The sequence below is a fragment of the Pygocentrus nattereri genome, chromosome 9 (assembly GCF_015220715.1).
Source record: "Pygocentrus nattereri isolate fPygNat1 chromosome 9, fPygNat1.pri, whole genome shotgun sequence".
Taxonomy (NCBI): Eukaryota; Metazoa; Chordata; class Actinopteri; order Characiformes; family Serrasalmidae; genus Pygocentrus; species Pygocentrus nattereri.
In genome coordinates, this window is record NC_051219.1 from 37976859 (window position 1) to 37987758 (window position 10900).

The following is a 10900-nucleotide window of genomic DNA, read 5'->3' on the forward strand; positions in this document are numbered from 1 at the left end:
TTTTTTCCTTACTTCATTAAGCATGTACCACGCATCCATAAATGAGTTTTAAAAATATGTTTTCGGACAAAACCTTCTCAGAATTGTCATGAAACCATGTTTCAGGCATCCAGCAATGTATTCATATCCAGGTATGTCATTGTAACCACTGCATGTAATAACTATCTGTGAGGGAACTTGAGAGCTATTACCACCACCACAAACCATTCTGAAGTTTCTCTAGAATAGCATTTCACATTAAACTGCTCTGAATGACTGCACCATTAGAGCAGGTGCTCATTGATTTTTCAATAAATAGTCTATTGCTCATGTACTTACATGGTTTGTTTCTTTATGCAACCGGGAACACACTGAACAACATCATTATATCAAGCAACAGCGGATTGAGGCCAAATATCTCTCTTTCGTCTGCTGTTCCTGAGCAGGGATGTTTAAAAGGGATGTGAACAGTATGTCACATGCACTGGTTGCGTGTGGGCATTTAAGGAGTGTAATTAAAGAGTGCATCACAGGACCATAATTTTCTGTGAGGGAGCTTTTAGAGACTCTTTAGAGACTGTCTGGTTATATAAAAATGATCTAAATAAGAAAGAAATGCAATTTTGCTGGTTAAAATGGGATGTTAAGGACATGTTGTTTTTAGTGGTGATAGCATGTACCATGCCATGAATCAGTTTCACTAGAAAAAAGTACAAAAAAAAATATGAATCATTACACAAAAGTCTTTAAATCTTATGCAAAAGCATACATACTGTTACCACATAGATATGACTGAATATTACACATTATTAAAGCATTTATTTACATTTACATTTACATTTACATTTACATTTACATTTACATATTTACATATTTACATTTTACATTTATTTAGTTTCAAAATACAAAATAAGTTTCCAGCATTGCTCAAAGTGTATATCAATGTTTAATCTCACTTTTCAGGTCTTGTTTTGTTTGTAAACACAGTTGCCTGCACATCCCAGCTAGCACAGCAACTTGTAATTGTTAAATGTTAAATGTAACTGTTTTTTGCTGACATCAAATTTAGAGAGGAGAGAACACAACTTTATCCGATTGCTGCTCCCACAGTTCGCTCTCATAGTTCATGAGCACATGGATAGTTCCATTTCTTCTTTTCATTGAAGTTCTATACAGCTTTGACACAAAGAGGAGGCAGGACCCTTCTGTAATTTGGGCGTACAGGGCCAACAGTAATATTTAATATTTAATATTAATATTTAATCAACATATATTCATATTCATCATGGACATTGCAACATCTAATCATAATTTATTCACTTTCAGCAGGGATACTGCAACATCTAATCAACATTTATTTATTTTCAGCATGGATACTGCAACATCTAATCAACATGTATTTATTTTCAGCAGGGATACGGCAACATCTGAACATTTATTCATTTTCAGCAGGGATACTGCAACATCTAATCAACATTTATTCATTTTCAGCATGGATACTGCAACATCTGAACATTTATTCATTTTCAGCAGGGATACTGCAACATCTAATCAACATTTATTCATTTTCAGCATGGATACTGCAACATCTGAACATTTATTCATTTTCAGCATGGATACTGCAACATCTAATCAATATTTATTCATTTTCAGCTTGGATACTGCAACATGTGAACATTTATTCATTTTCAGCATGGATACTGCAACATCTAATCAACATTTATTCATTTTCAGCATGGATACTGCAACATCTGAACATTTATTCATTTTCAGCATGGATACTGCAACATCTAATCAACATTTATTTATTTTCAGCAGGGATACTGCAACTTCTAATCAACATTTATTTATTTTCAGCATGGATACAGCAACATCTGAACATTTATTCATTTTCAGCATGGATACTGCAACATCTAATCAACATTTATTTATTTTCAGCATGGATACCGCAACTTCTAATCAACATTTCTTTATTTTCAGCATGGATACTGCAACATCTGATCAACATTTATTCATTTTCAGCATGGATACCGCAACTTCTAATCAACATTTATTTATTTTCAGCATGGATACTGCAACATCTGATCAACATTTATTCATTTTCAGCATGGATACTGCAACTTCTAATCAACATTTATTCATTTTCAGCATGGATACTGCAACATCTGATCAACATTTATTTATTTTCAGCATGGATACTGCAACATCTAATAAACATTTATTCATTTTCAGCATGGATACTGCAACATCTGATCAACATTTATTCATTTTCAGCATGGATACTGCAACATCTAATCAACATTTCTTTATTTTCAGCATGGATACTGCAACATCTGATCAACATTTATTTATTTTCAGCATGGATACTGCAACTTCTAATCAACATTTATTTATTTTCAGCATGGATACTGCAACATCTAAATAACATTTACTCATTTTCAGCAGGGATACTGCAACATCTAATCAAACATTTACTCATTTTCAGCAGGGATACTGCAACTTCTATTCAACATTTATTCATTTTCAGCAGGGATACTGCAACATCTAATCAACATTCATTCATTTTCAGTATAGACACTTGTTCTTCTTTCGGCTGCTCCCTTTAGGGGTCGCCACAGCGGATCATCTGCCTCCATCTTGCCCTATCTACTTCCTCCTCTACTTTTACACCAGCCATCTCCATGTCCACTACATCCATAACACTTCTCTGAGGTCTACCTCTTCTCCTTCTACCCGGCAGCTCCATCTCCAACATTCTTTGACCAATATATTCACTATTCCTCCTCAACACATGTCCAAACCATCTCAACCTGGCCTCTCTGGCTTTATCTCCAAACTGCTCCACCTTCACTGTCCTTCTGATCTGCTCATTTCTAATCTTGTCCATCCTTGTCTCTCCCAACGAAAATCTCTGCCACCTCCAGCACAGCCTCCTGTCTTTTAGACAGAGCCACAGTCTCCAAACCGTACATCATAGCAGGATGCACTACTGTCTTGTAAACCTTCCCTTTCACTCTTGCTGCTATCCTTCTGTCACACATCAGCCCTGACACCCATCTCCACACACTCCATCCTGCCTGCACCCTCTTCTTCACCTCTTTTCTACACTGTCCATTGCTCTGGATGGTTGACCCAAGATATTTGAAGTCATCCACCTTCACGACCTCTACTCCTTGCATCTTCAACTTTCAACTCTCTCATTCACACACATGTATTCTGTCTTATCTCTACTGACCTTCATTCCTCTCTTCTCCAGTGCAAACCTCCACCTCTCCAGATTCTCTTCCACCTGCTCTCTACTCTCACCACAGATTACAATGTCATCTGCAAACATCATGGTCCATGGAGCCTCCTGCCTGACCTCATCTGTCAACCTTTCCATCACCATTGCAAACAAGAAAGGGCTCAAAGCTGATCCCTGATGTAACCCTACCTTCACCTTGAAACCATTTGTCACTCCAACTGCACACTCCACCACTGTCTCACTATCCTCATACATGTCCTGCACCACCCTAACATACTTTTCAGCTACACCTGACTTCCTCATACAGTATCACAGTTCCTCTCTTGGCACCCTATCATATGCTTTCTCTAGATCCACAGAGACACAATGTAGCTCCTTCTGACCTTCTCTGTACTTCTCTACCAACACTCTCAACGCAAAAATTGCATCTGTGGTACTCTTTCTGGGCATGAAACCAAACTGCTGCTCACTGATCTGAACCTCTCGCCTTAGCCTTGCTTCAACAACTCTTTCCCATACCTTTACGGTGTGGCTCATCAACTTTATACCTCTGTAGTTACTGCAGCTCTGCACATCACCCTTGTTCTTAAAAATGGGGACCAGTACACTGCTTCTCCACTCATCAGGCATCCTCTCACTCTCCAGGATTTTGTTAAACAACCTGGTTAAAAAGTCCACTGCCTTCTCTCCTAAACATCTCCATACCTCCACAGGTATGTCATCTGGACCAACTGCCTTTCCATTCTTTATCCTTTTTAAAGCTGCCCTCACTTCCACCTTACTAATTCTCTGCACTTCCTGATCCACTATCAAGCTGTATTAGCTGTAGTTTCCCAGTCCTCAGGTAGCTCCTCACTGCCCCCAAGGGCCTGTTGCAATTTTTCCCTGAACTGCTAGGGACTCTAGGGACACCATCTACCACTTCATCCATCTTACTCCAAAATTCCTCTTTCTCCTCTAACTGACAACCAACCTGTGGTGCATATGAACTGACCACATTCAAAATCACACCATCAACCTCCAACTTCAGGCTCATGATCCTGTCCGACACTCTCTTTACATCCAGAACACTTTTCTCAAGCTGTTCTTTTAGGATTATCCCTACTCCATTTCTCTTCCTCTCTACACCATGATAGAACAGTTTGAATCCACCTCCAATGTTCCTGGCCATGCTTCCTTTCCATCTGGTCTCCTGGACACACAGAATATCTACCTTCCTTCTCTCCATCATGTCTGCAAGCTCTCTGCCTTTACCAGTCATTGTCCCTATGTTCAGAGTCCCTACTCTAACCTCCACACTCCTGCCTTTCCTTCTCTCTCGCTGCCTTCTAACCCGCCTTCCTCCTCTCCTCTTTGATGGTCTTCGACCTACAGTAGTCCAATTTCCACTGGCACCCTGCTGGTCAACAGCACCGGAGGCGGTCGTTGTTAACCCGGGCCTCGACCGAGCCGGTATGGCAATCATATTTGTGATCCGCATGATAGTTTTGGCACAAGTTTTACATCGGATGCCCTTCCTGACGTAACCCTCACCATTTATACGGGCATGGGACCGGCAGCAGAAGTACACAAAGTACACCCCTAATGGCTGTTTTTTTCAGTATAGACACTGCAACATCTAAATAACATTTATTCATATTCAGCACACATACAGTAATATATTTGCACCAATGAATAATTTTCAGAAAACAAACAATTACATCTAAGTAACATTAGTTCATGTTCATTTATGAAATGTTTATTTAAATTCAGCACACTTACAGTACCATCTAAGTAATTATTCTTTCATTTTCAGAAAACAAATATATAAAGACTTTGAAGTCAGTTAATCATATTCATCACACTCAGCACCATCTAAACAACATTTATTCATATTTAGAATATGAATAAATGTTAAAAAAAGGAAAAAATACAAATAAATTTCCAAGGTTGCTCAAAGTTTACAACAATGTGAAATGTTTAATCTCACTTTTCAGGGGTTTTTCTCTGATTACACATAACTATTGGACTCTGAGTCGGGGAGGTGCCCTACATGCACCTAATACTGTGTATACTGAAATAAACATGCTCTCCCAGGCTTCTATTAGTGTTGCAATAAGACTTTTATGACTACAGAGGGCAGTGTGGCTCATTCTCACAATCAAGAGCACATGCATCTTATGTACAGCACGAGGTAATTCAGATACAAAGGTTTACAACGGTTAGTAATCTGAATAAGCTAAATATAGCTTATTAATTGGTCCTTTTTTTTACGATGTCCTCTAAGGTTCAGGCCTGCAAACACTGACAGCACAGGCCTACGTTATGTGTCGGTCTGTGCATGAGCCAGATTCTAGCATTGAATCTGATGTGTGAAGAAAACATTGGTAAAATTTTCAGTCAGTGGCCAGTAATTCAATGAATGCCAGTCATTTCTCAATAAACAGCCCATTACTTACATTCGCACTTTGTTTGTTGATTTAACAGCGACAGTACATGATAAACATCATTATTTCAAGTAACAGCAGATTTACTTTAATATCTGCTGTTCATGAGAAGGGATATTTAAAAATCTGAACTTATATGAACACTTGACATGCAGACAAAAGTCACAAGTCAGCATTAAAGGAGCAATGACCAAGCACCAAAAAACCCCAAACAATTCCCGTAACCCTGGACTGCGAGGAAGATTATTAGGGTATTAGGAGGGTGTTTTTAGGGGTGCAGGGGTGTTGTCGGTAGTGTGTCGAGGGGGTGGGGGGGGTATAGAGTAGGGGGCTGTCAGAGCTGTCTGAGAGGCTGCCGTCAGACAGACGAGCCTGCATGCAAGCTTCTCGCCCACTCCATCTACACCCATCTTCCTTACCTGCACCCGTTTTTCATCTTTTCTTTCATTAATTCAGTACTTTGTATTCCGGTCTTTGTATTTACAGCTAGATTTTTCCTGTCTGCACCCATTTCCTCTAGATTTTTCCTTTCTCCATCCATGCCTCCTCCTCTTGGTCGGTCTGTCTGTCTCACGCATATTCAAACACACGCACTGACTCAGTGTAACTGATGTGGTGAGCACATGGTCAGACCACACACTGACTCTAATTCCTTTTTTTGGAGCAGTGCAGTACTCACTCTGAGGACAATCTGAACACTAACATCGCTCTCTATTCAGAGGTAAGTCTGTAATGACTTTGAGTCTTGATGAGTCTTTTTTTTTTTTTGGCAGTGCCAGCATGCCAGTCAAGCATGGCACCATTCAATGCAACACAACAGCCTGAGGGCATGGGAATGAATAAGAATGGAAAAGACCGTCAACACCATGAATTTCTGTTTTAAATAGAAAAAACACTGATGTAGATAGATCGACAGACAAATAGGTTAATAGCCATCAGACAGACAGACAGACTGAACAAAATAATGTATTTACTTGATCCACAGCCAAGTCTTAGTCTGATCTTAAAGTTCATTTATTTTTGACAATATTGACTGTATTAATGTTATGTTTTATTCATGGGTGAATTATGTACACATTTGAATGAAGCAAGTGAATCACATTTTCAGATGGGATTGACAGACAGACAGACAGACAGACAGACTCTTAAAAACGGGTGCCACAAAGGGTTCTTTGAGTGATGCCATAGAATACCATGCTTTAGTGATGCAATGGATTATTAAAGGACCACGTTTAAAAAGGAAAATTGTATGTATGAAGAACCTTTAAAGGTTTAAAGAACCTTTATATGATGTAAAGGATCTATACCAATTTAAGGTTCCTTGAACAGTGCATGGAGATTCTTTAAACTTTAAAAGGATTCCTCATATGTCACAAAATGGTTCCTAAAAGAACCATCCACTGAAAGGTTCTTTAGGGTTCCAAAGGTGTTTTTCTTTATCATGATTTAAAGAAGCCTTTGATGGATGGATGGATGGATGGATGGATGGATGGATGGATGGATGGATGGAATGAACATAGCAAAGCCTATAAAAGTGCCAAAAAGGTTATTTTTGAGTGAAGCCACAGAAGAACCACTTTTGCTTCACTGGAAGGTTCTTTAACACACATTTTTGTAAATAAGACGAGGGAAACTTTTTAAGTGTGATGAATCTCCACATAATAAGGTTCTATACCAGTCGAAAGCTTTCTCCTGGAATTGACTGTGATTGGAACTGACAAGTCAAGAACCATCTAAGAACTTTTGTTTTAATGACTGTTGGTCAGCGCTATTTGTACACAAAGCGATGAGAAGGTCAAGTTCAGGTGAGGACACACTCAGACTCACGGAAGGAGGTTCACATATAATAACATGGAGGACTATTAAATGCATGGTCATTGGCCTGCAAAGCAAACTTATTCTGATCTGAGCTGATCGAGCTGAAAGATGCTATAGTACCAGTAGCAGTCCTTTCATCAAACATTCATGGCCCTTTGGTGGAACAAGAAGATACAACATTCAACTGTTTCTTCATCATGTAGAGCACCATTTCCTCTGTTTACTTCTCTGTCATTGTCTTGTGTTGCTGGTTATCACACTCGCAGGCACAGTGTACAGTGTCACATTCTGTTGTTTCTATCACAGATCTGAACGCAGACACACCCAGCAAAAAAAATCATGCACAAGCAACCCACTACGTATCCTTCCAGAGTTGTTCCAATAAGGATGTGTCAGCATTTCATAAAATAAATTGGTGTACAAACTGAAATACGCCACACAACAACCTCCTTGTTTTATTTTTAATTTTTTGGAGAATGTATGAAATCTGTAAGCAAATTTATTCAAAATAAACATTTATAAATTGTAGCCTGAGTGCACGTGGTAGGCAAAGCAAAACAGCGACAGTTCTGGCAAGAGTGTTGACCTAATTCAGGCCTGCCCTCCAACTCTGTGTGTGTGTGTGTGTGTGTGTGTGTGTGTGTGTGTGTGTGTGTGTGTGTGTGTGTGTGTGTGTGTGTGTGTGTGTGTGTGCAGTGTGTATGGTGAAAAATTCCATGTCGTTATTATGAATTTTCTCATTTTTGTTGTAACATTAACGTGTACAACAATCTTTGACTTGAATATGATCATCAGCTTTCAAATGCAGTAAACCTAAACTTGAACTGATGTGGAAATCATTACATCAGTATTCAAATCCCACAATTTTTGTTATATATTGAGCCCAAAAACATATTTACTTGTTTTTTTTTGTAACAGATAATGCATTTTTACATGACCAATTTCCTGCCTCTTGTTATCCATTTGATATAAAAAGGCTGTTTTTGTAACTGCGTCTTTAAGACTGATATACATAAATGAGCTCTCTTCTAATTGGCTGCCCTCCACTGAAAAAGCACTCAGGGCTGAAACATTCCTTATAACTTCAACCTGAATGGGCGGGGCTTAGCTGATACAGGCTATACAGTCATTTGGGTGCCTCTGGTCAAATGAAATAAATGAATACATTCTCTACAGAGAACACACTTCTGCACACTTTGATGCACAATTACTCTTAATTTTACTGAATTTCATATATTGAAAAAACATACATGCAAAGTGGCCTGTGCAAAAGTTATGACACCTTTTATATTTTATTACTTTTGTAATATGTTAAACAAATAGAAATTGTACACTAAAATTTGCAGATTTTTACTTAGAAAAAAACGAAACAGGTAATTTGATTAAGGGTGTTCAAATTTTGCATATGACTATATGTACTGTAAATGCACTTGTTGTCATGACATCACAAAAACAATTAATTCAAAACAGGCCTGTTTTGCAGCTTAGTTTGCATGTATGCACTGGTGGGGTGAGTGGGACATTTTGAAATTGAATACTGAATACGTATACAGTTTCCTGTACAGTACATATTGTATTCTTTAAATAGTATAAAAGATCTCTGTGATGGACTGGATCCATGGATCCATGGAGTAGGCACATTAATCATTTTTGCTTATTGGTTAGATAGAGTAAGAACAGTAAGTCTGTTTTTTTTCTGGGTTGCATAAATGTAACTCTTCTGAAAATAATTATTTGGGGTAGTTTTAATAGTGTGAAGGGGTTTTACATTGTTTGCTGACATAAAAAGTATCTTAAACCTCCCAGATTTAGTGTTAAACCTCCCTTCATTGTGTATGTAAAATGAAACACCTCCTTTTACATTTCGTTTGATTCATTTCTCACTCGTACCTCATAGCAACAAGTGGAGAAATTCAGTAAAAAATGACGCTACACTTTTAATAGATGTCACATTTGTGTTTGTAATTAGAAGATAATTTACATTGACCTGGATTTGATGAAAAGTTATTGTACATTTTTGTCATGTTTTTGCCGTTTTTTGTCCTCAAAACAAACAGACAAAGTCAGAAGTGTAGCCTTGAGTTTGTAGATACAAAATGTAAATCAAATAATGTAATTCAATGTAATAAATATGTAATTAAGGATATAATTAGCTAGCATAAAAAATAATTAGTTAATGTAATATGCATAACAAAATGACACTAATAGCTCTGGATGTCTAAGGGTTAAAATGCTCTGGAGCATGTGCCGGTTTACATGGTGATAGACATTTATAGTGCATGAGTGTGTTATTGTGTGTTGGTGTGCAAGGACGTATACATGTGTCCTCATTACCGCTTTCCTCTAACACAGACCTGCTGCTCACGCTGGGTCTGGGAGGTCCCTCTTTTCAGTGCTGATGGCCCGTGTCTAAGCTGCTATGACACGCTTCAGCGTCCCTCAGCCCCCTAGGATGGGTGCAATGCAGGAGGCCCCTCAGATACCCTGACATACTCTAAAAGACATCTGCCAAACTCCAACAAACTCCAGAAGTAAAGAAGTCCTGCGTGGAGAAGATCTCAAACGGTAACCCATCACATAGTCATATGCTCTTCATTAATGTAAACTAGAAGAGTTCCTTGGAGTGACTTTCCTGATAGAACCATCAATGGATGGTTCTTTAAAGAAAATTTAGAGCAAGTGCAAGTGCGAATAACATTCACAATGACATAAGTCTAAAGTAGGGATGATCTTTGCGCTAGGAATATCTAATCTGCCCTCCTTCCTGCATTTGAAATGAACCACCATCAGGGGACTCCCTAGTGCCATCTTGAGGGGCATTCCATAGCCTAGTAGATACTGCATGTGTACTAATGGTGCCCAAAAGTAGTGATTCATATGCAGTGACCAACATAAATTTCCTCAGTACGTGAAAAACACCACTCAGACCAAATATTCCAAAGAGCTATTTTTTGTGATATAATGCCTCCCAAAATGCAATGTTGAAATTAGCTTTCTCTGTATAATAAAGTTGGTGCCCACTTAGGTGTCTCTGAAAACCACACACTAAAAACAAAACCCTCCATTTTGCCATAGCATCTTTCAAAACTTAACAGGTGTATCTCTTGACCAAAGGAGCCTATATCAACACATGTTGCTAAAAACCTGATGTGAAAAGAGCTGAAAAAAAAGCAGCAAGTAACATTTGCTAAGCTAAAATTTGGAAGGCAGCAGAAAATGAGACGGGCCTTGTGTCTGACTGGGTCTGTCCCAGATGTTGATAGACTAATTGCACCCCTGCCTTGTAGTACAGCGCACAGCTTCTGTCATATACTGGATACTGTGCTACTATGAAGAGTGACATCAGAGACGTAATATAAATGAAGAGACAGGTCACTGGGTGAATAATGAATGGTAAAACTTGTAACATTCAACATGGCATCTGTCTGCAGAG